This window comes from Nicotiana sylvestris, chromosome 2 (genome assembly GCF_000393655.2).
Source record: "Nicotiana sylvestris chromosome 2, ASM39365v2, whole genome shotgun sequence".
Lineage (NCBI taxonomy): Eukaryota > Viridiplantae > Streptophyta > Magnoliopsida > Solanales > Solanaceae > Nicotiana > Nicotiana sylvestris.
Genome location: NC_091058.1, coordinates 177974464 through 177998684, shown reverse-complemented (window position 1 = coordinate 177998684; position 24221 = coordinate 177974464). Strand labels below are relative to the sequence as shown.

The 24221-nt window shown below is 38.2% G+C and overlaps 1 long non-coding RNA gene across 2 annotated transcripts; it reads right to left on the bottom strand.

Annotated features, from left to right (window-relative positions):
* Nucleotides 1–1185: 1185 nt before the first annotated feature.
* On the bottom strand, nt 1186–2927 carry LOC104235842 (uncharacterized). 2 transcript variants are annotated; one of them, XR_713284.2, is made up of 3 exons: nt 2697–2922; nt 2299–2454; nt 1186–1463 (listed from the first exon to the last, which is right to left on the bottom strand). It is a non-coding gene; the product is annotated as an uncharacterized lncRNA (long non-coding RNA). The 2 variants fall into 2 exon arrangements; XR_011405160.1 differs by lacking the exon at nt 1186–1463 and adding an exon at nt 1821–1874 and having other exon boundaries at nt 2697–2927.
* Between the last annotated feature and the right edge of the window lie 21294 nt (nt 2928–24221).

The following is a 24221-nucleotide window of genomic DNA, read 5'->3' as shown; positions in this document are numbered from 1 at the left end:
TACTTGGATCTATCATTTGGTTTTAGCCTAAGTGGGAGAGTTTTACTATTGGAACGATCTATAAGATATATGTGCATAGGGTTCAGAGTTGTGATACACATATGAACTTGTGATAACTTAGCATGGTTAACTTTAGGTTATCTTGGGCTTGGATTAGTCGACTTTGTATTTCCCTACACTTGCTTGCCATGAAAGATTGTCGAATTTTCTATTTTGATTGAGCCTAGTATAGAGGATTCATTTGGTATGCCTCTAGGCAAAGCTACCTTGTCAATAAAGATTCTAGACATGATAAGTAAGATTATGTATTTATTTAACTATAAATTGGGGTACCACAGTAGAGTAATCGACTATTGAATTAGTCTTTATGATTATTAATGAATTTCCAAATGTATGTTCAGAAGACTTATTGAGTGTACCACTTATTAAGGAGATAGACTTGGAAACTAATATATTTTTAGAAACTTAGTATACTCTTGTTCTCTATTATAGAATGGATTTGTGGAATCAAAGGGATTAAAAGAAAAGAAGAAGAAAATTGGAAGGTTTCGGGATTAAGAGGTCACTAGACCAAAAATATCATTTTGAGGTGCTTAAGTTATGTTCGTGCCACGACCCGGAATTCCCACCATAGGGACCGTGATGGCGCCTAACATTTACTTGCATGGCATCTCGTATTGGACTTGGTGCGGTATTGATGCAGGGTGGCAAGGTAATTGCATATGTTTCACGGCAGCTGAAGATCCACGAGAAGAATTACCCTGTTCATGATCTAGAGTTGGCAGCCATTGTTCATGCGTTGAAGATATGGAGGCACTATCTTTACGGTGTGTCATGTGAAGTGTTCGCGGATCACTGGAGCTTGCAGTATTTGTTCAAGAAAAAGGAGCTCAATTTGAGGCAGAGAAGGTGGTTAGAGCTATTGAAAGACTATGATATCACCATCTTGTATCATCCCGGGAAGGCCAATGTGGTGGCTGACGCTTTGAGTAGAAAGTCAACTAGTATGGGCAGCCTTGCGTATATTCCAGTTGGTGAGAGACTGTCACACCCCAAACCTAGGGAGGCGTGGCTGGCACCCGATGCCGCACTGGCCCGAGCGAACCACTCTGTAACTCATTTCTTCTTTTTGTGACTATCATGGGCCAACATGGCCACATCTAGTATGTACAATTGTAAGTGAGAAAACACTATATCATTTAACCCTTTTCCTTAAAACATGAATACATTTGGGCCGTCAAGGCATCTGACATACTGTACAAAATGAACCTCTGTCTACAAAGCCTCTAAGATCATTTGGCATCAAATGGGACAGGGTACTGGCCTACCCATAATTCTGTAGAAAACTTCTGACACAATGACTCATAGACTCGGCTGCACTCCGAATGAGGTAGAGTTTTACCGATCCTTCGCTGAAGCCAATCTCGTCTACTATGAAAGTTCGTCAAACTGTTTTTCTATACCTGCAGGCATGAATGCAGAGTCCCCAACAAAAGGACGTCAGTACGAATAATGTACTGAGTACGTAAGACACATAAATAAGTATATAAAAGACCTCGAAGAAACATGGAGTAAATGACTTAACCTGTAAGTCTAGGTAACTCTGTAAATTATGAAATATCTATAATGTTATGCACATGCATATAAATGTCATATGATGCATAGATCTGTACGTACATAACATCATCAAGCCTCTGAGTGCATCCCATCATATCATCTAGACCACTGTGGGCAAAATCATCAATGTATACCAGCTGATCGGGTGGTGGTGCGTATATAACGCCATAACCTTTCCTATATATATATATATATATATATATAACGCCATAATATCATCACGCCTCTGAGGACATCCCATCATATCATCTCGGCCACTGTAGGCAAATCGTCAACGTATACCAGCTGATCAGGTGGTGGTACGTATATAACGTCGTAACCTTTTCCCATATCCCATATAAATATAATATACATATATACGCGTATATAATGCCATCTGGTCATGGGTCAATGTACATGTATAAATGAATGCAATGCGTGAAACGTACGTCAGTAAAATCTTTCGAAGTGTCAAAAGGCTATTATACCTCTGAGTAATATCATGAAACAAACTTCATTAACTTACATATTTTCTGAGACCCATGAACAGATGATAAAATAATAGGACACATGGGAATTCAAGAACATATGCACCTCTAATACTTCTCTGAATATAGTCAATTATGAAAGTTGTGCATTTTCTCGTTTCATTTGTATCGTACGGATCATGCCAAAAAGAAAGAAGGGATAGCCTTAACATACCTGGAGTAGGGAAAAATCCGTATGATATTCTTGGGAAAGATTGTACCGTGCTTCTTCATTGCAATCTATGCAGTAAGCAATGGTTGAGTAGTTATTACTAACATCTGCTTTCACTTCCATGTTTAAGGTAAAAGATGAGCTCTATTTCCGCATCACCTACATTTGCGGCATGTCAAAGTTGCTTCCATTCAACTTCTAAACAATGAACACAATCAAATATATATCCAGCAGGAACATGGTACAACTTCAAGTGGTATACATAATCTTTTATAAATACCAAAAGAATAAAAGTTAAATCACAAGCAATACTTATTTTTAATCTACGTTAAGCATAATCTGCTACCAAACAATGGGTAAGTACTTGAGTTAGAGCTAGAGATTCACATAGAAACACTGACCTTCTCTAGCTCCATTAAATCTTAATCGCAAGGATTTTCAAATACAGACTGTTTTGGCTTCCTTCGAGATATCAAAGACAGCTATTGAAAATCTCACTTTAAATTTGATAACCATTAGAGAAATTGGCTTGACTAGCAAAAATAATATTAACACTGAAGTAACTGGTACTCTTGGAAACCATACTTGGAATATAAATTTGAAAAGTAATAATGGGTGAGGAGTTTTGTAGGAAATTTGCATTCTATCTCATTGATGTCTTGGAAACGTTAGAGAAGATGGAGTAGTGATCCAAAACTTTGAATTTATTAGACAGGTGGTGTATATCTAATATCTTAGTTGCCACGTAAGACTACATAATTACTTAGTCACATGTTCGGTAAGTTTTCTTTTTGCCACGTTTTTTTGGGGGAAATTATTAATCTTTATCTTATTAGTTAATTAGGTAATATCCTGTTACCCGGTAATTAATTAATTACCCACATAATTAAGAATTTTCTCAATTACTTAAAATTCAACTTATTTTTGATACACTTTATACACCGTACTATTACGATTATATGGTACCATTTAAAATAAATTCATACACTATTATTTCATTAAAATATCTATGTAAAAATACATATATTTTCTCAACTTATAATTTTCCTAATCTCATATAATGAGTACAAATTTTCGTATGCTTAATTTTTAAAATGGTAAAAAGATAGCCTTCTTTTCATGAGAGAAAATAATTTTTATCTTTATAATAAAGAAAATCTCATAAATAAAAATCACGTTAGAAGGGTACGTAAATTTCACAAATTAATATCAAATAGAGGAACAAAAAAAACTCCCAATATTCCATTTTTATATGATACTTTTATTCTTTCTAGTCTTTAAAAAATGGTTCTAAAGAATTTTATTTCACCTTTATATTAAATATACTTAAAATTATAAAGATATTATGATAGTTTAAAATTACAAATTATAAGTGAAAATGTTAGGATATGTTTAAAATTATAAATCCTAAGTGGAGTAATACTTTTGATACATGCAAAAATATTTCTTAAACATCTAGTTCTATCACGATCCGAATTTCCCACCCCGGGAGTCGTGATGACACCTACTAGTGGAAGCTAGGCAAACTGACCATTTGCACAAATTACTTCCTTTTCCATTTTAATCCTTTAGCAAGTGTGAATCAACAGTTATAAATAGCGGAAATTTAAAGCAAGCAGAAGAAACGATAAACCATTTGAATATGTATCTCATACAACACCTTAAACAAAATCTACCCAGAACTGGTGTCACGCTTCACAGACAGTCTAGAATTACTACAAACAAGATCTAAAAAATAAATAATACACTGTTTCGGAAATATGTAAATGAAACAGGATGAAAGGATAGAGGGAGACGCCAGGGCCGGCGGACGCCTGCAGGACTACCTTGGAATCTCCGACTGGACTTAAGACAGCCACCCAAGCTAAGGTCCGAATGTTGCTGCTCCGGGATCTGCACATAGTGCAGAGTGTAGTATCAGCACAACCGACCCCATGTGCTGGTAAGTGCCTAGCCTAACCTTGGCGAAGTAGTAATGAGGCTAGGACTAGAGTACCAAATAAACCTGTGCAGTTATATAATATACAGCGGAAAATAAAGCAGAAATGTACAGTTAAGGATGGGAGGGGGCATGCTGTAGGGGAATATCAATTACCAACAGTAACTCAGGAGAAAAGCGTAAAGAACAATCTAAAATTTGCGGCAGAAAGAATAGGGGAGTTGCAACCAATCAATAACCACTTTTATCATTTATTGTTGCGGCGCGCAACCGATCCAAATCATAAAAATACTGTTGCGGCGTGCAACGCGATCCAATTATAATGTTGTTGTGGTGTGCAACCCGACCCAAATATAATATTGTTGCGGCGTGTAACCCGATACCAGTATACCATTCAACACCAATCACAAGAAAAAAGTCCCGACAAGGAAACAATAAGGAAACAACACTATCCCGACAAGGGAATCGACAATATAAGTAAATACGTCCCGGCAAAGGAGTCAGATATAACCAAACTTGTTCCAACATCTAATTTCACAAAAGAAACCTCAACTAGCACCAATACTCAACCATAAGCAACTTCCACGAGAATAATCATAATTCTTGCCCGATCACAGAAAATCAACAATTTAAGCATTCGTAGTACTTATTAAGAACACAACGATTTCAATTTAAGACTCACGGGCATGCTTGACACCAACATATAGATACTCGTCACCATACCTATACGTCGTACTTGACAAATAACACATAGAAAATAGGACACAACTCCTAATCCCTCAAGCTAAGGTTAGACCAAACACTTACCTCGATGCTGTCACACCTCCTTTTTACCCGAAAGGGGATATATGGAGTTTTTCCAATTGAAGTGACATTAATCGAAATGAAATTATTTTATTTATTTTTCAGAGTCGTCACTTGGAATAATTTATTTGGTGTCCCAAGTCACCGATTTATGTTAAAATCCCAAATCGAGGAAATCGACTTTATTTAAAAGTCTGCGAACCAGAAATTCTAGATAAGGAATTCTGTTAACCCGGGAGGTGTTAGGCTTTCCTGGGTTCCGTGGTTCTAGCACGGTCACTTAGAAATTTATTCTTGCTTAAATAAATTATTTAACTACTCATTTTAGGACCTATGTACATTTATCCCTTTAACCGCTTTTAGTTGCTTAATTATTCGTAATTTTGAAATTATCTTAAAAGGAGTCACGCGTACGTGTACTCATTTTGTTTGGCGCGCCAAGAATCATATTACGCGTACATGTCCACAACTAATCACGCTTTATTAATATTAAGAAAGTTTGGTCAAAGTTGCGCGAACGCATACCTCGATTTATTTATTAGGATCATAATAATATTACGCGAACGTGTACACAATCACGATAATAGATTAAGTTGTGCCTAAAGAAAGCTACGAATGAATGAATCAAGGCAACCTATTTTCCTTTTAAGACCTCGTCCAGGTGACCGTGAACGTGCACTCCCACAAGCCGGGGCAGTGACTACTCCTATGATTACACTCTTCCTACAACAGTTAGAATCTTCAATAACAATTTCCCTAGATTTCTTTTTCCTTCGCGAGTAATCCTCAAGCGATAAATGTGACCTGACTACTGTGAATGGACTCGCATCTTTTTGACAAGTAACTGAAATATCTACTCCCTTTCTCTTCTTACCCAAGTTCTCCATGCAAAAATTTAAGTAATTAAGCTACCTCTAAATCATAAGCAGTCCTCCAAACTACATCTAACCAAAAACACCTAGATTGTCAAAAACTATAAAGCTACTAGCTTGATGCCCCAATTAACTATTTCAGTTGTAACAGCCCAACCAGATAAAAGGATCTACCAACCATAAAACAGGTGCATAAAAAGTTCCAACTTTTGTTGCATTCTGCAATTCTTTCTTATAAGCACTATATCCAAAAAGTTGCACCTTTTAACCATAATGAAGATGCTAAATGCCATTACAAAAAGCTATCCCCTTTCAAATTGAACTATCATCATACTTAAAAAATTTCATTTTTAACTATCTATCAAAGAACCCAAATCAACAGCACCCAAAATGATTACTTAGAGAGATACAATCTTTTAATTTCCCTTTACCCAAATTCATCTCTACAACTCAATTTCAAAGGCAATTCTAGAATCGGCCAATACCCATTTCAAGAAAAATATAAAAAAAGCGTAACAACACAAAATAAAAGGATAAGATATGACTAATTATAAGTTAGCAAAAGCATAAGAATGGAAAAAGAATTACCAACAATTGTGACAGGGGAGATCAACAACCAATCTATTTCCCTATGTTCAAATCAGTACAAAGTTTCTACATCAATCATATCAACAAAACTTGTTTGAGACTCACGAACCAAGACCGAAGCTCGCTCGAACCTAAACTCGCCGGCGGACTCGAACTCAACCTTGGGGCTGCTGTATTTGTGCGATGTTTTGGGCAGAATTTGAGCTGGGTTTTTATTTTTATTTTTATAGTGTTTTCATGGAGTTTTGGGGTGGTTGTTGGCTTATTTTAGGTGAGGTCTTGGAGCTTCTACATGGCTGTGAAGATAGAGTTTTCAAGCTGCTCTAATGAAGGAGACAACGATGGCTTTGTGTATGTGTTGCAGCTGATTTCTCGTAGAATGTGAGGATGAAGATCAGAAGTCTCCGTCGTTGAAGCTTAAGGGAAATTATAGCAGGTGAGGGGATCTCTTGATATGTAAAGAGGAGAGGTTTTTGTTCTTCAGAGAATTGGGGATGGGGTGCGCCGTTGTTCATTTGGGAAAGGAGGAGGGGAATCTAATATTGTGTCTAGCTCCCAAAATCTGATGTCCCCCCTTTCTGTATCTAGGTTTTATTAAAGGGCAAGGCTTTGGGTTGGTTAGAGTAACGAGTTCGAAGGGATTTGAGTCTTAAAAATTAATTGGGTCATTTTAGGAATTGACCCAATTTTAAAAGATACAAGACCAAAATATATATTCTTCTCTTTTCTTTGATTTTAAATTCTAATTAAATTAATTAAGATCCTAAATCAATCTATTTTTGTAGAAATTAAAATTCTTTATTTATTTTTAACATTAAAACAACTAATTAACTTAAACTAAAGAAAAATGCTTATTTTAAAGGCTAAAATCTAACTATGACTATTTTTATGATTTTTTACTTAAAAAAATTAATTCCTACATGCAAATTGAACCTAAGATGACATTAAAATAAAACATGACAATTTTTATGATTTTTCTATGATTTTAAAATATTAAAAATGCATGGAATGCAACTAAATAAAGAAAAACTCCTAAAAATCAATTAAAATTATTTTTGGTCAATTTTTTAGGAGTTATTTCTATGCGGGACAAAAATTAGGTGCTCACAGATGCCACGAACATAATTCAAGTCTCAACTATCGCTTTACCTCTTGATTTCACCACCAATTCGCTCGTATCTAGCCACAAGTTACTGAACTATATCAATAAATGCTAAATGAATCAATTCCAATGCATGAAAATAGGTTTTCTAAAGTTTTTCCCAAAAAGTCAAAAGTCGCCCCCGGGTCCACACGGTCAAAACCCGAGGTTCGAACCAAAACTCAATTACCCATTCCCCCATGAACCCAAATATATAATTTATTTTGAAATCGGACCTCAAATCGAGGTCCAAATCCCCAAAATTTGAAAAATCTAGGTTCTACCCAAAACACCCAATTTCCCCCATGAAAACCTTTGATTTTGAGTTGGAATCATGTGAAAAGATGTTAAAGATTGAAGAAAATGAGTTAAAAATGACTTATAATCAATTAGAAAGAGAAGTTGTCTTTGAAAAATCGCCTAAGAGTGTTTTGGTTTTGGAAAGACTGTGAAAAATGGTTGAAATGCGTCTAAATTATAAATTTACAGGTTGCAGGTATCGCAATTGCGACTAAGGTTCGCAATTGCGAACCCAGAAGTCTGCTATTCTCCCATTTGCGACAAAAGTTCGCATTTGCGAACTTGCTTTTGCGACAAAGTTGTCGTATTTGCGACCACTGGGGAGTTCAAGGCATCTTCGCATTTGTGAAGGGACTTTCGCATTTGCGATAAAGTCGCCGCATTTGTGACCCAAGGCAGCACAAGTCGTCTTTGCATTTGCGATAGAACTTCGCATTTGCGAGCCAGGCTTCGCATTCCTAAGTGCAAATTTCATTCCGTGGCCTATCCAAAACTCACCCGAGCCCTCGGGGCTCCAAACCAAACATGCACACCAACCTAAAAACATCATACGAACTTGCTCGTGCATTCAAATCACCAAAATAACATCAACAACTATAAATTTAGCATCAAAATCATGAAATCACTTAGGAACATCAAAATTTCTAATTTTCTCAAATAAGGCCCAATTTACGTCATTTCAAGTCCCTTTCTTACCAAATTTCACAGACTAAACTTAAATCACGTATATAACCTGTACCGAGCTCCGAAACCAGAATACAGGCCCGATACCACCAAGTTTCAACCACATTTCATTTCTAAAACTCATAAATAATTCCAGAGAACAATTTTCTTTAAAAATTCATCTCGAGCTTGGGACCTCAGAATTCGATTCCGGGCATATGCCCAAGTCCCATATTTTCCTACGGACCCTCCGGGACCGTCAAATTACAGGTCTGGGCCCGTTTACCCAAAACATTGACCAAAGTCAACCTAAATTCATTTTAAAGGCAAATTTCATCATTTTTCACAGATTTTCACGTAATGGCTTTCTGGCTACGCACCCGGACTTCACACGCAAATCGAGGTGAGATAAAAAGAGTTTTTTAAGGCCTCGGAAAATAAAGTTTATTTCTAAAACAAGTGATGACCCATCACCTTTTGGGTCATCACATTCTCCACCTCTAAAACAACAGTTCGTCCTCGAACGGACATAAGAAGGAAGTACCTGAGTCGGGGAAAAGATGGGGATAACGGCTCCGCATATCGGACTCGGACTCCCATGTCGATGCCTCAGCAGGCTGACCACTCCACTGAACACGAACGGAAGGGAAACTCTTTGATCTCAATTGACGAACCTACCGGTCTGTAATAGCTACCGGCTCCTCCTCATAGGATAAGTCTTTGTCCAACTGGACAATGCTGAAATCTAACACGTGGGATGGATCGCCGTGATACTTCCGAAGCATGGACACATAAAACACTGGATGCACGGCTGATAAGCTCCGCGGTAACGCAAGTCTGTAAGCCACCTCTCCCACTCGATCAAGAATCTCAAACGGGCCAATGAACCTAGGGCTAAGCTTGCCCTTCTTCCCAAATCTCATCACGCCCTTCATAGGTGACACTCGAAGCAATACCCGCTCACTGATAATGAATTAGGGGTGGGCATCATACCGACCGAACCGAAAAAACCGGCCGAATCGCGAATTTCGGTTTTTCGGTTTCGGTTTAGTCGGTTTTTCGGTTGGTGCACTATTTTAAAATTATTAATTTTTTATTTTTCGGTGCGGTTTACGATTTTTGTATTTCGGTTTTCGTTAAACCGAAAAACCGAAGATTTTGGGTATTAGTTCAAATTTTACATTGTTTACTTGCTCCACCAATAAGTGATATAACTAATAAGACATTAAGTACTTCTCCCATATCATCTCTTTTATCATTGTAATATCTGTAAACAATTATTAAGATAATCCATATTTATATTTGTTTACAATGACTAATACATCGAATAATAGTTTGGACAAAGATTAGTTATTTATATTTGTACTACATATATCACACTGTATTAGATACATGTATCAGTTTGAAGATGTCGCAGTAATATGTCAAGTCTTAAAAGGCAAAGAATGAGCTTTCTCACCTAATAGTGAATCGTGAAATCTTAGTTTGCATATTAACTTGTCAGTTTAACTGGTGGAATTGTTTAGTTTAAGTGTTCAAGATTATTCTCATTTGAGTACTTTCATTCTTTTCTGAAGTAGTACTCCAATATTTATAGTATTATTTAGTTTCATAGGATGTTTAACACCAGCATTTCCACAGAAGCATAAAATTACGTTGAACCGTTTAAAACCGAAAAAATAAACAGATAATAATCGAACCGAACTTTAAAAAAATCACACCGAACCATAAATATTTTGGTTTGATTTGGTTATTAATATTACAAAACCGAAAACCGATAAACCGAATTGTACTTTCACAATAACCGACCGACGCCCACCCCTACCATGAATGCCAAATCACGAACCTTACGGCCGATATAACTCTTTTGCCTGGACTGAGCTGTACGAAGCCTATCCTGAATGATACTGGCCTTGTCCAAGGCATTCTGTACTAGATCCGTACCCAACAACCGAGCATCTCCCGGCTCAAACTATCCAACCGGCGGCCGACACCGCCTACCATACAAAGCCTCATAAGGAGACATTTGGATACTCGACTGGTAGCTGTTGTTGTAGGAAAACTCTGCTAAAGGCAAAAACTGATCCCACGAGCCTCCAAAGTCAATGACACAAGCTCGGAGCATATCCTCCAAAATCTGAATGGTCCGCTCGGACTGCCCGTCCGTCTAAGGATGAAACAATATGCTCAACTCAACCCGTGTGCCCAACTCTCACTGAACTGCTCTCCAGAAATACGAGGTAAACTGCGTACCTCGGTCCGAAATGATATACACGTGCATACCATGAAGACAAACAATCTCCCAGATATAGATCTCAGCTAACCTCTCGGAAGAATAGGAGATTACCACAAGAATGAAATGTGCTGATTTGGTCATCCTATCAACAATAACCCACACTACATCGAACTTCCTCTGAGTCCGTGGGACTCCAACAACGAAGCCCATAGTGATACGCTCCCACTTACACTTAGGAATCTCAATCTTCTGGAACAAACCACTAGGCCTCTGATGCTCGTACTTAAACTGCTGACAATTCAAACACCGAGCCACATATGCAACGATATCCTTCTTCATTCTTCTCCACCAATAATGTTGTCGTAGATCCTGATACATCTTCGCGGCACCCGGATGAATAGAGTACCGGAAACTATGGGCCTCATCTAAAATCAACTCTCGAAGCCCATCCACATTTGGCACACAAACTCGACCCTGCAATCTCAAAACTCCATCATCTCCTAAGGTAACCTACTTGGCGCCTCCATGTTGCACCGTGTCTCTAAGGACACACAAATGAGGATCATCATACTGCCGATCTCGGATACACTCCAATAAAGAAGAACGAGCGACTGTGCAAGCTAATACCCGGCTGGGCTCAGAAACATCCAACCTCACGAACTGATTGGCTAAAGCCTGAACATCCAAAGCAAGCAGTCTCTCACCAACCGGAATATAAGCAAGACTGCCCATATTGGCTGACTTCCTACTCAAAGCATCGACCACCACATTGGCCTTTACCGGATGATATAAGATGGTGATATCATAGTCCTTTAATAGCTTCAACCACCTTCTCTGCCTCAAATTTAGCTCATTCAACTTGAACAAATACCGCAGACTCTTGTGATCCATGAACACCTCACATGCCACGCCATACGGATAATGCCTCCAAATCTTCAATGCGTGAACAATGGCTGCTAACTTCAAATCATGAACCGGATAGTTCTTCTCGTGGATCTTCAACTGACGCGAAGCATAGGCAATGAACTTGCCATCCTGCATCAACACCACACTAAGTCCAATACGAGGTGCATCACAATAAACTGTGTAAGGCCCTGAACCTGTGGGCAAAACCAACACCGGTGCCGCAGTCAGAGTTGTCTTGAGCCTCTGAAAGCTCGCCTCACACTTGTCCAGCCACCTGAACTGGGCACCCTTCTGGGTCAACCTGGTCATCGGGGCTTCAATAGATGAAAACTCCTCCACAAACCGACGATAGTAGCCTGCCAGACCCAAGAAACTCCGGATCTCTGTAGCTGATGCTGGTCTAGGCCAGTTCTTGACTGCCTCAATCTTCTTCGGATTAACCTGAATACCCTCTGCTGATACAACATGACCGACGAATGCAACTGAACTCAACCAGAACTCACACTTTGAAAACTTTGCATACAACTGAATGTCTCTCAAAGTCTGAAGAAACACTCTAAGATGCTGCTCGTGCTCCTCCCAGCTACGGGAATAGATCAAAATATCATTAATGAAGAATATCACGAATGAATCCAAGTAAGGCCTGAACACTCAGTTCATCAAATCCATAAAAGCTTCTGGGCCATTTGTCAACCCGAATGACATCACCAGGAACTCATAATGCCCGTACCGAGTGCAGAAAGCTGTCTTAGGGACATCGGATGCCCTAATCCTCAACTGATGGTAGCCAAATCTCAAGTCAATCTTTGAAAATACCTGGACACCCTGAAGCTGATCAAACAAATCATCGATCCTCGGCAATGGATACTTATTCTTGATTGTAACCTTGTTCAGCTGCCGGTAATCTATACACATTCTCATCGATCCGTCCTTCTTCTTAACAAACAACATCGGTGCACCCCAAGGCGAAACACTAGGTCTAATGAAACCTTTTTAAAGCAAGTCTTGCAACTGCTCCTTCAACTCTTTCAATTCAGGCGGGGCCATACGATACGGTGGAATAGAAATGGGCTGGGTGCCCAAAGCCAAATCAATGCAGAAGTCAATATCCCTGTCGGGTGGCATACCCGACAGGTCTAAAGGAAATACCTCAGGAAATTCACGAACAACAGGCACAGAATCAATAGAAGGAACCTCAGCACTAGAATCACGAACATAGGCCAAATAGGCCAAATACCCCCTTCTCGACCATACGCCGAGCCTTCATATATGATATAACACTACGAGTAGAATGACCAGGAGTCCCTCTCCACTCTAAACGAGGTAAACCTGGCAAGGCTAAGGTCACAGTCTTGACATGACAGTCCAAGATAGCATGGTAAGGTGATAACCAGTCCATCCCAATATGACATCAAAATCAACCATGTCCAGAAGTAACAAATCTACACGAGTCATAAGACCCGCAATCATAACTATACACGAACAACGGACTTGATCTACCACAATAGAATCACCCACCGGTGTAGACACATACACAGGAGCACTTAAAGAATTACTAGGCATGGCCAGATACAGTGCAAAATAAGACAACACATAGGAGTATGTAGATCCTGGATCAAATGAAACTGAAGCATCTCTACTACAACCCAGAACTACATCGGAAGCCTCAGCCTCAGGTCTGACTGGTATAGCATAACATCGGGGCAGGGCCCCACCACCCTGAACTATATCTCTGGGACGGCCTGCTGCTGGCTGGCCTCCACCTCTAGCGGCCTAACCTCTACCTCTAATACCTCTACCTCCACTTCTAGCACCTTTACCTCCACCTTTAGCTGGCTGAGCGGGCTGTGGAATACCTGGCTCCTGAACCATAACACGGGAACCCTGCTACTACGACTGAGTACCCACCAACCTTGGACAAGCCCTCTAAATATGACCACACTCACCGCACTCAAAGCATCCACCTAAGAGCTACGACTGAGGAAACTGAGACTAACCTTAGCGACCTGAATGACCACCCCGAAAACTCTGGAGCGACGGTGCACTGATGGGAGTTGGTGCACTGTAGGACTGCTGATCAGAATACTGCATATGAGAACCACAACCACCTAAAGTGCCGTGAGAAACCTGAAGTGCTGAATGAAAAGACCTAGGAGGATGGCCCCTACCATACGAATCCCTGCCTCCATACGAGGCACCACTGAATCTCCCTGAATGACGAGGCCTCTTGTCAGACCCCTAACTACCTCCCTGCGATAGAACCATCTCAACTCACTTTTCAATCTCGCATCATATCTTTTGTGGCTTTAATAACTTTCCTTCCACATAGGTAGAAATTACAACTATGCCTTAAAGCCCTATTGTAATAGCACCTCTCGTGCATACAAAATCTGGCGAAAGCTTCATACAGATTTCTTACGACTCAGTTCTATGGCACGATATAAAAATAAAAGAAGGGTAACATTTCCTAAATTCCCTATAGCCTCTCAATTATAAATGTGGCGCGCAACACACCCATAGGTAAGACTCTACTAGGCACAGCTTTGCAGACTCTCTAGGATTCGAACTGCTCTGATACCACTTTGTCACGCCCCAAACCTAGGGAGGCGTGGCTAGCACCCGGTGCTGCACTAGCCCGAACAAACCACTCTGTAACTCATTTCTTCTTTTTGTGACTATCATGGGCCAACATGGCCACAACTAGTAATGTACAATTATAAGTGAGAAAATACTGTATCATTGAACCCTTTTCCTTAAAATTTGGGCCGTCAAGGCCTCTGACATACTGTACAAAATGAACCTTTGTCTATAAAGCCTCTAAGATTATTTGGCATCAAATTGGACAGGGTACCGGCCTACCCCTAATTCTGTAGAAAACTTCTGACACGATGACTTATAGACTCGGCTGCACTCCGAATGAGGTAGAGTTTTACCAATCCTTCGCTGAAGCCAATCTCGTCTACTATGAAAGTTCGTCAAACTGTTTTTCTATACCTGCAGGCATGGATACAGCGTCCCCAACAAAAGGACGTCAGTACGAATAATGTACTGAGTATGTAAGGCACATAAATAAGTATATAAAAGACCTGAAAGAAACATGGAGTAAATGACTTAACCTGTAAGTCTGGGTAACTCTGTAAATTATGAAATATCTATAATGTCATGCACATGCGTATAAATGTCATATGATGCATAGGTCTATACGTACATATATATATACGCGTATATAATGCCATAATATCATCAGGCCTCTGAGGGCATCCCATCATATCATCTCGGCCACTGTAGGCAAATTGTCAACGTATACCAGCTGATCAGGTGGTGGTGCGTATATAACGCCGTAACCTATTCCTATATCCCATATAAATATAATATACATATATACGCATATATAACACCATCTGGTCATGGGTCAATGTACATGTATAAATGAATGCAATGCATGAGAAGTACGTCAGTAAAATCTTTTGGAGTGTCATAAGGTTATTATACCTCTGAGTAATATCATGAAACAAACTTCATCAACTTACATATTTTCTGAGACCCATGAACAGATGATAAAATAATGGGACACATGCGAATTCAAGAACATAGGCACCTCTAATACTTCTCTGAATATAGTCATTTATGGAAGTTGTGCATTTTCTCGTTTCATTTGTATCGTACGGATCATGCGAAAAAGAAAGAAGAGATAGCCTTAACATACCCGGAATAGGGAAAAATCCGTATGATAGTTTTGAGAAAAATTGTACCGTGCTTCTTCATTGCAATCTATGCAGTAAGCAGGGGTTGATTAGTTGTTACTAACATCTGCTTTCACTTCCATGTTTAAGGTAAAAGATGAGCTCTATTTCCTCATCACCTACATTTGCGGCATGTCAAAGTTGCTTCCATTCAACTTCTAAACTATGAACTAAAACAAATATATATCCAGCAGGAACATGGTACATTTTCAAGTGATATACGTAATCTTTTATAAATACCAAAAGAATAAAAGTTAAATCACAAGCAATACTTATTTTTAATCTACGTTAAGCATAATATGCTACCAAACAATGGGTAAGTAGTTGAGTTAGAGCTGGAGATTCACATAGGTACACTGACCCTCTCTAGGATTTTCAAATACAGACTGTTTTGGCTTCCTTCGAGATATCAAAGACAGCAATTGAAAATCTCACTTTAAATTTGATAACCATTAGAGAAATTGGCTTGACTAGCAAAAATAATAGTAACACTGAAGTAACTGGTACTCTTGGAAACCATATGGAATATAAATTTGCAAAGTAATAATGGGTAAGGAGTTTTGTAGAAAATTTGCATCCTATCTCATTGATGTCTTGGAAACGTTAGAGAAGATGAAGTAATGATCCAAAACATTGAATTTATTAGAAATGTAGTGTATATCTAATATCTTAGTTGCCACCTAAGACTACATAATTACTTAGTCATATGTTTGGTAAAGTTTTCTTCCTACCACGTTTTTTGGGAAAATTATTAATCTTTATTCCTTATTAGTTAATTAGGTAATGTCCCGTTACCCGGTAATTAATCAATTACCCACATAATTAAGAATTGTCTCAATTACTTAAAATTCTACTTAATTTTTGATATACTTTATACACAGTACTATTACGGTCATGTGGTATCATGTAAATAAATTCATACACTAATATTTCATTTAAATATCTATGTAAAAATACATATATTTTCTCAACTTATAATTTTCCTAATCTCATATAAGGAGTACAAATTTTCGTATGCTTAATTTTTGAAATGGTAAAAAGATAACTGTCTTTTCATGTGAGAATATAATTTCTATCTTTATAATAAAGAAAATCTCATAAATAAAAATCACGTTAGAAGGGTACGCAAATTTCACAAATTAATATCAATGGAAGAACAAAAAAAATTCCCAATATTCCATTTTTATATGATACTTTTATTCTTTCTAGTCTTTACAAAAAATGGTTCTAAAGAATTTTATTTCACCTTTATATTAAATATACTTCAAAATCATAAAATATTATGACACATTTAAAGTTACAAATTCTAAGTAAAAATGTTAGGATATGTTTAAAATTATAAATTCTAAGTGGAGTAATACTTTTGATACATGCAAAAATATTTCTTAAACATCTAGTTCAATCAACTAAACTAATAAGTACTATGGAGTATCACAAAATGTAACAAGAGGTATTAGAAAAAAATAATATTGATGTTACAAAACTTAAGGGGGGTAACAGAGACCACTTGCTTTGGCTGTTCAGGCCTTGGCCAGTCAAATTCGTGAGGTCGAATGTTTCTGAGCCCAACCGTGTTCTAGCTTGTATAGTTGCTCGGTCTTCCTTGTTTGAGCGCATCAGAGATTGGTAGTATGACGACCCTTATTTGCTTGTCCTTAGAGACACAGTGCGACACAGTGGTGCCAAGCAGGTTACTAATGGAGATGATGGATTTTGAGAATGCAGGGTCGTATTTGCGTGCCTATTGTGGATGGACTTCATGAGTTGATTCTTGAGGAGGGACATAGTTCCCGATATTTTATTCATCTGGGCGCCGCGAAGATGTATCAAGACTTGCGACAGTATTATTGGTGGAGGATGATGAAGAATGATATAGTTGCATATATAGCTCGGTGTTTAAATTGTCAACAAGTAAAGTACGAGCATCAGAGACCTGGTGGTTTGCTTCAGAAGATAGAGATTCCTGAGTGGAAGTGGGAATGTATCACTATGGATTTTATTGTTGGACTCCCACGGACTCAGAGGAAGTTTGACGCAGTTTGGGCCATTGTGGACAAGATAACCAAGTCAACGTATTTCATTCATGTGGCAGTTTTTTATTCTTCAGAGCGGTTGGCAGAGATTTATATCCGCAAAATCGTTCGTCTTCACGACGTGCCCATGTCTATCATTTCCGATCGAGGTACGCAGTTCACCTCATATTTCTGGAGGGCAGTACAGTGTGACTTGTGCACGTAGGTTGAGTTGAGCACAACATTTCATCCTCGGACGGACAGACAGTTCGAGCACACTATTCAAATATTGGAGGATATGTTTTGCGCCTGTGTTATTAACTTCGAAGGTTCTTGGGATCAGTTCTTGCCACTTGCAGAGTTTTCCTACAACAACAGCTACCGGTCGAGCATTCAGATGGCCCCCTATGAGGCATTATATAGTAGACGGTGTCGATCGGCTGTTGGATTATTTGAGTTAGGGGAGACTCAGTTATTGGGTACAGATTTAGTACAGGATGCCTTGGATAAGGTTAAGATCATTCAGGATAGACTTCGCTCAGCTAAGTCCAGGCAGAAGAGTTATGCCGACCGTAAGGTTCGTGACGTTGCATTTATGGTCGGAGAGAGTGTTGCTCCGTGTGTCACCCACAAAGGGTGTAATGAGATTTAGGAAGAGGGGCAAGTTGATCCCTAGGTACATCGGGCCTTTATCAATAGTCCATCTGGTATTCCATGTGTCCATGCTTCGGAAATATCATGGAGATCCGTCTCATGTGTTATACTTCAGCACGGTCTAGCTAGACAAAAATTTGACCTACGAGGAGGAGCCGATAGCTATTCTAGACAGACATGTTTGTTAGTTGAGATCGAAGAGTTATCCTTCAGTTCGAGTACAGTGGAGAGGTTAGCCTGTTGAGGTAGCTACCTGGGAGTCCGAGTCCGATATGCAGAGCAGATATCCCCACCTTTTCACCAGTCTATGTACTTTTCTATGTCTGTTCGAGGACAAATGGTTGTTTTAGAGGTGGAGAATGTGAAGATCTGATAGGTCATCTTATGAATTAAAACCAAATTCTATGTTCCGAGGCCTTGAAACATCATTTTATCCCTCCTTGATTTGTGTGCGCAGTCCGGACGTGTTTCCGGAAAGCTTTTATATTGAAAGTTGATAAAAATAAGGAATTTAGCTTAAAACCTCATTTGAGTTGACTTTGGTCAAATTTTTCGTAAACGGGCCTGGACTCATGTTTTGACAGTCCCGATGGGTTCGTATCGAAATATGGGACCTGGGCATATGCCCGGAATCAGATTCGGAGGTCCTTAGCCCGAGCTATGAGTTTTTGTTGAAATTTGAAAGTCTGAAAATTTATTTAATTTTAAGAAATTATTGATGTTTGATCCCATTGGTAGGTCCGTATTTTAGTTTCGGAGCCCGGTACAAGTCCAATATAATATTTTTGACTTATTTGTGAAATTTCGTGGGAAATGGAGTCGGTTTGACGTGATTCAGACGTCCGATGGTAAAAATAGAGTTTCAAAGCTTTCTTGAAAATTTCATTTGATTTGGTATTTAATTCATAGTTCTAGGTGTTATTTTGGCGATTTGATCGCGTGAGCAAATTCGTATGATATTTTTAGACTGGTGCGCACTTTTGGTTTGGAATCCCGAGGGGCTTGGGTATAATTTTTGGATCTTTGGGAGTTTGATCATAGTCAATATCGGGTTAAGACGACCTCTTTTCAGTGTTTTGAGTGCGAGAGCAGGTCCGTAGCGTATTTTATGATTAAAATTCATATATGGTTTGTGTCTGGGAGGTTCCGGATGAGTTTCGGGGTGGTTTCAGATCATTTTGGTGAAGTTTGGGTTTTGCTAGTTTCTGGTGTGACATAGTTCATTCACAATTGCGAAAATATTATTCATTCGCAATTGCGAACCATTTATGGTAATTGTTAAAATATTGTTCATTTGCAAATGCGAAGTTTTGTTCGCAAATGCGATACCTGCAGTTGCACAAAAGATGAATTAGATGGGATTTTTGATTCATTTCCCATATTTTCAAAACCTAAACCACAAGAGGCGATTTTCCAAAGGACTTTTCTTCCCCAAATCATTGGTAAGTGATATTAAACTAATGACTTTCAATCTAAAGACCTTTTCATAAGATTCAACAAAAAATCTAAGGTTTTTATGGTGAAATTGGGGATTTTTGGGTAGAAACTAAGGATTTCGAATTTTGGGGATTTAGACCTCAAAATTGAGGTCGGATTCCAAAACCAACTATATATCCGGGCTCGGGGTTTAATGGGTAATCGGGTTTTGGTCCAAAATTTGGGTTTGGACCAAGCGGGCCCGGATGTTGGCTTTTGTTGACTTTTTCGAAAATGGCCTAAATTGAATACTTTGCAATCGTAGGTAGATCCTAAGGCTTTATTTGAATCATTTGGTTGGTAAATTGCTAGATTCTATTGGTCCGGAGGCTTGTGTGAAGGGAAAGGTTGTGACTAAGTTGTGAGTTTGGTCCTTGGAGCGAGGTAAGTGTTGTTGTTAACCTTGGCTTGAGGGATTAAGTATTATTTGCCTATTTGCTACGTGTTTGGATGTTGAGTACAACGTATAGGCGAGGTGACGAACACCTATGCATTGTTGTCGAGTCATAGAATGTGAGTAGTCTTATTCTTGTAACTGTTGTATTCTTTGATCATATTGTTCATGCGTAGACAAGCTATTTGTTATGTTGAGCAACTCTTATCATGTTTTACGGAATTTGGTATTAATTGAGTATAGACTCAAAGTTGAGGTTGGTATTGTGGAACTAAATATTGAAGTAAGACTGGTTCTTGATATTTCTATCTCTTTGTTGTTATTGTTCATTATTTTGGTGAGGGAAAGTGTTAAAGCACGAAGGATGATGCCGTGCAAATATTTTATGAGTGAGAGTTAATGTACGAAGGGTGATGTCGTGCCATGATATGTGAGTGTTAATGCACGAAGGGTGATGACGTGCTGTTTCTTTTGTTTATATGGTGAGGATGAGAGTTAATGCACGAAGGGTGATGTTGTGCCGTTTCTGTTAATTATTATGGTGAGGTTGAGAGTAAAAGTACGAAGGGTGATACACACTTGCCTTTAATGTGTTTAATACTTTCATTGGTGCAAAGCATATTGTCTGCTCTGGTTTCTTTACTATTATAGTTTCCTTTATCTTGTACACCTCTAAGCATGTTTCCCTTCACATTATTATATGTTCAGCTTCTATTAGTTGTTATTGTGCTCGTATTGTTTAACTGCACAAGTTTATGAATGTGTTTTATCTTAGCCTCGTCACTACTTCGCCAAGGTAAGACTCAACACTTACCAGTACATGGGGTCGGTTGTGCTGATACTGCATTCTGCATTTTCTGTGCAGATTTTGGTACTAGACCGAGTTGACCCTGAGTCTAGCTGCTGGCTTGATCTGTTTGGAGACCCAAGGTAGTCATGTTAGTGTCCGCAGGCCCTAGCGTCCCCTTCTATGCATTTCTTTTTGCTATTTTATTTGTATCGAAAACAGTTGTATTTCCTTCAGACACCTTACTTGTAGCTAAATCTTAGTAGTTTGTGGATTGTGACACCAAATTCTGAGTAGTTGTGTATAAGTATTAAAGTTGTTATGGATTTTGTGCTTTTCTTTTTACCTTGTTATGGCTTATTTGATGTTTATCACTGAAAAACTTAAGAATTTGGCTTAATAATCTCTATTGTTGTCTTGCCTAGCAAGTGAAATGTTAGTTGCCATAACGGTCCCAACGGTGGGAATTCTGGGCCGTGACAATTCGTTGAGAAGAACAATAGATTTATGCATATGATTTTCGATATTAGACACATGAAGTACAATGCCATGAAAAGAAAGAACTTTTGCCATGCTCAAATGATTTATACCTCCACTTATAGGGTGTTACCTCATATTCTAAGATAAGATTTGTGATCGTAACATCATGAGTGGAAAATAATGTTTGATATTTTGAATACATGCTCCTAAACCTGTTATGGTTAGTAATTGTGATGGACTACATAAACTAGGTGTACAAACTGTTCCTTAGCATTCTTTTTATTCATTAATGACATATATGAATATTTTCATAATGGATAAGACCATGTGCAGTAATTGAGGAGATTAGTACTCCAAAGATCCAATGTTTATAAAATTTAGTAACTCCAAGATTCACAAATATAGCTTGAAATTAGAGAATGAGAGCTAACAATGACAATTGGTGATACGATATATCACAAATATTGTTTTTTATTATTTGAATTGTTCATATATTAAATATGAATGTTAGAGACTCAAGACACTACCCTAAAGATGGTTAACTCTGAATGAAAGTGAAAATATACCATTGTAGACTTCGTGGTTAGTCTATCATATTAGTTGAGAAAGTTATGATCCTAGTTGCAGTGATTGTGATAGGGTCGTGGAGCATGTCTAAATTCAGTCTAAATTACTCATACATCATATTATCCTATGAAGTGATATGTTAGAGAGATAGTGTAATAGCACGAGATGCCCGTATCGTCATTTGTGATAAGAGTAACAGTGTATGAAATATTTGCTTAAGGATGTATAGATATGTTCTAGTGGAATCGTATGTGAGAACATTATGTTGGGGCGTATGGATGTGTTCCAGCGCTATCGTACATAGGAGCGTTATGTAGGAGTATTTGGATGTGTTCTGACAATACCATACGTAAGAATGTATTTCCATGTAGGATAGTGGTTGAGGTGCCTGGATATTTTCCAGCACAAGGGAGGCATAAGAGAGGATTCATACCTAGTTCCAACACTAACTCGATGGATATTACATAGCGAGTGGTTCATGATCAGTTGCTTTTAACCAAGTTTGTGCATGATATTAGTTATTAAACCGCTAAGTAAATGTTACTATTTCAGGCTTTAAATGGACGCATGTATCTTTAATGGCAGGTATTGAAACCTGGAAAATCACAACTATTGAGTCCAAATTTGATTTAAAAAGCTTTGGAGAAAGTTATAGTGATACGAGAACGGCTTCAAACCGTATAAACCGGATAAAAGTACTATATAAAAAAAGTAATCCAGAGTTCATAAAAGGTGAAAAGTACTCTCAGGATTTCCTCTACAAGAAGAGTCATGAGGTTCAGTTAGAAAGAAGATATATTCATGATACTATCAATAAGATTTAGTCCGCTGATGTGGAGTTCGATGAAAATTAGAATTATGAAGGCGATCCGGTAGTTACCCTTGATAAGAAAGTGAAACAATTGAGATCGAAAAGGATTGCCTTAGTAAAAGTATTATGCGCAACCATCCAACAGAGGAAGCTACGTGGGAGTCCGAAGTAGATATGTGGAGCAAGTATCTGCAGTTGTTTGAGATATCAGGCACACTTCCTAACTCGTTCGGGGACGAATGCTTGTTTAAGTGTGAGAGAATGTAATAACACAAAATATATTTATATACTAATATTTTGAGATTTAGAGAATTAATTTTATTTATAATTATTAAGTCAAATACTAAGCTAGTAGAATAAATTTATTAGAATATATAAGATTCTGTACTAGTTAATTACTAGTGGGCCACATTTTATACTATATGTAATTGTTAGTAAATCATTAACTTGATTGGGGTGTTTAAAGAAAAGAATGCGCCAAGCCTATTCTCCTTTGCTGCCAGGTTGCAAGTCACGTGTAGGGAGTAAATAAGTGAAGCTAATTTCTTAATTCTAACTTCTAATATAGAAACAAAACCTAAAATAGCAGATATGTGTTGGCATTGTGACGGAGGAGACGGCTATCAGGTCTGATAAAGCTATTGACTGTGCGAAATTTTGTAGAAGTAACCTAAGTAATCAGTTTGAGGCCATTGAATGTTGTTTGGTTGGTGTTCTAGATGTTGCAAGATTGAGGAACTTCCCATTAGCGAGATAAGTGAGACTTTAAGCTTTGATACTTACTTTTCTAAAAATCGTTTTGAAAAATATACTTTCTGTGCCTGGTCCATTGTTGGGACAAGCGTGCGCTTGGTATAATTGGTGGTCTTAGACTAGCCGCAAATATATTATTTTATGAAAAATACAAAAAAAATATTTTATAAGTTGTTGGATGTCGTGATACGACTGTGAGCCATGATGTTGAGTTTGATATTTTGATACGGTTGTGAGCCATGATGTTGAGTTTGATACTTTGATATATTAGTGAGCCATGATGTTGAATTTGATACTTTGATACGACTGTGAGCCATGATGTTTAATTTGATACGGATGTGAGCCATGATGTTCAGTTTAATACTTTGATGCGGTTGTGAGCCATGGTGTTGAGTTTGATACTTTGAGACGGCTGTGAGCCATGATGTTGAGTTTTAGACTTTGATACGGCTGTGCGCCATGGTATTAAATTTGATACAGCTATGGGCCATGATATTAGGGCATTGTGTATGCTTTTGTACATCACCCGAACATTGTGTATGCTTCTTGATATTTATATTTGTAGTTTTGTGTATGCTTCAGTGAGCATTGTGTATCCTCCGTTACATATTTGAGGCATTGTGGTATCGTTGTGGACTTATAGAGTTGTTGGTTAAGTTCTTTCATTATAGTTATGACAAGCCCTTAGTGTGTAGCGAGTTGAGATATGCGTGTTCTTGTTAGTTAACTATTATTAACTCTATTGATACCTATATATTGTGTTATTGTATAATTATCGTATTTACTATATCGTTCTTGTT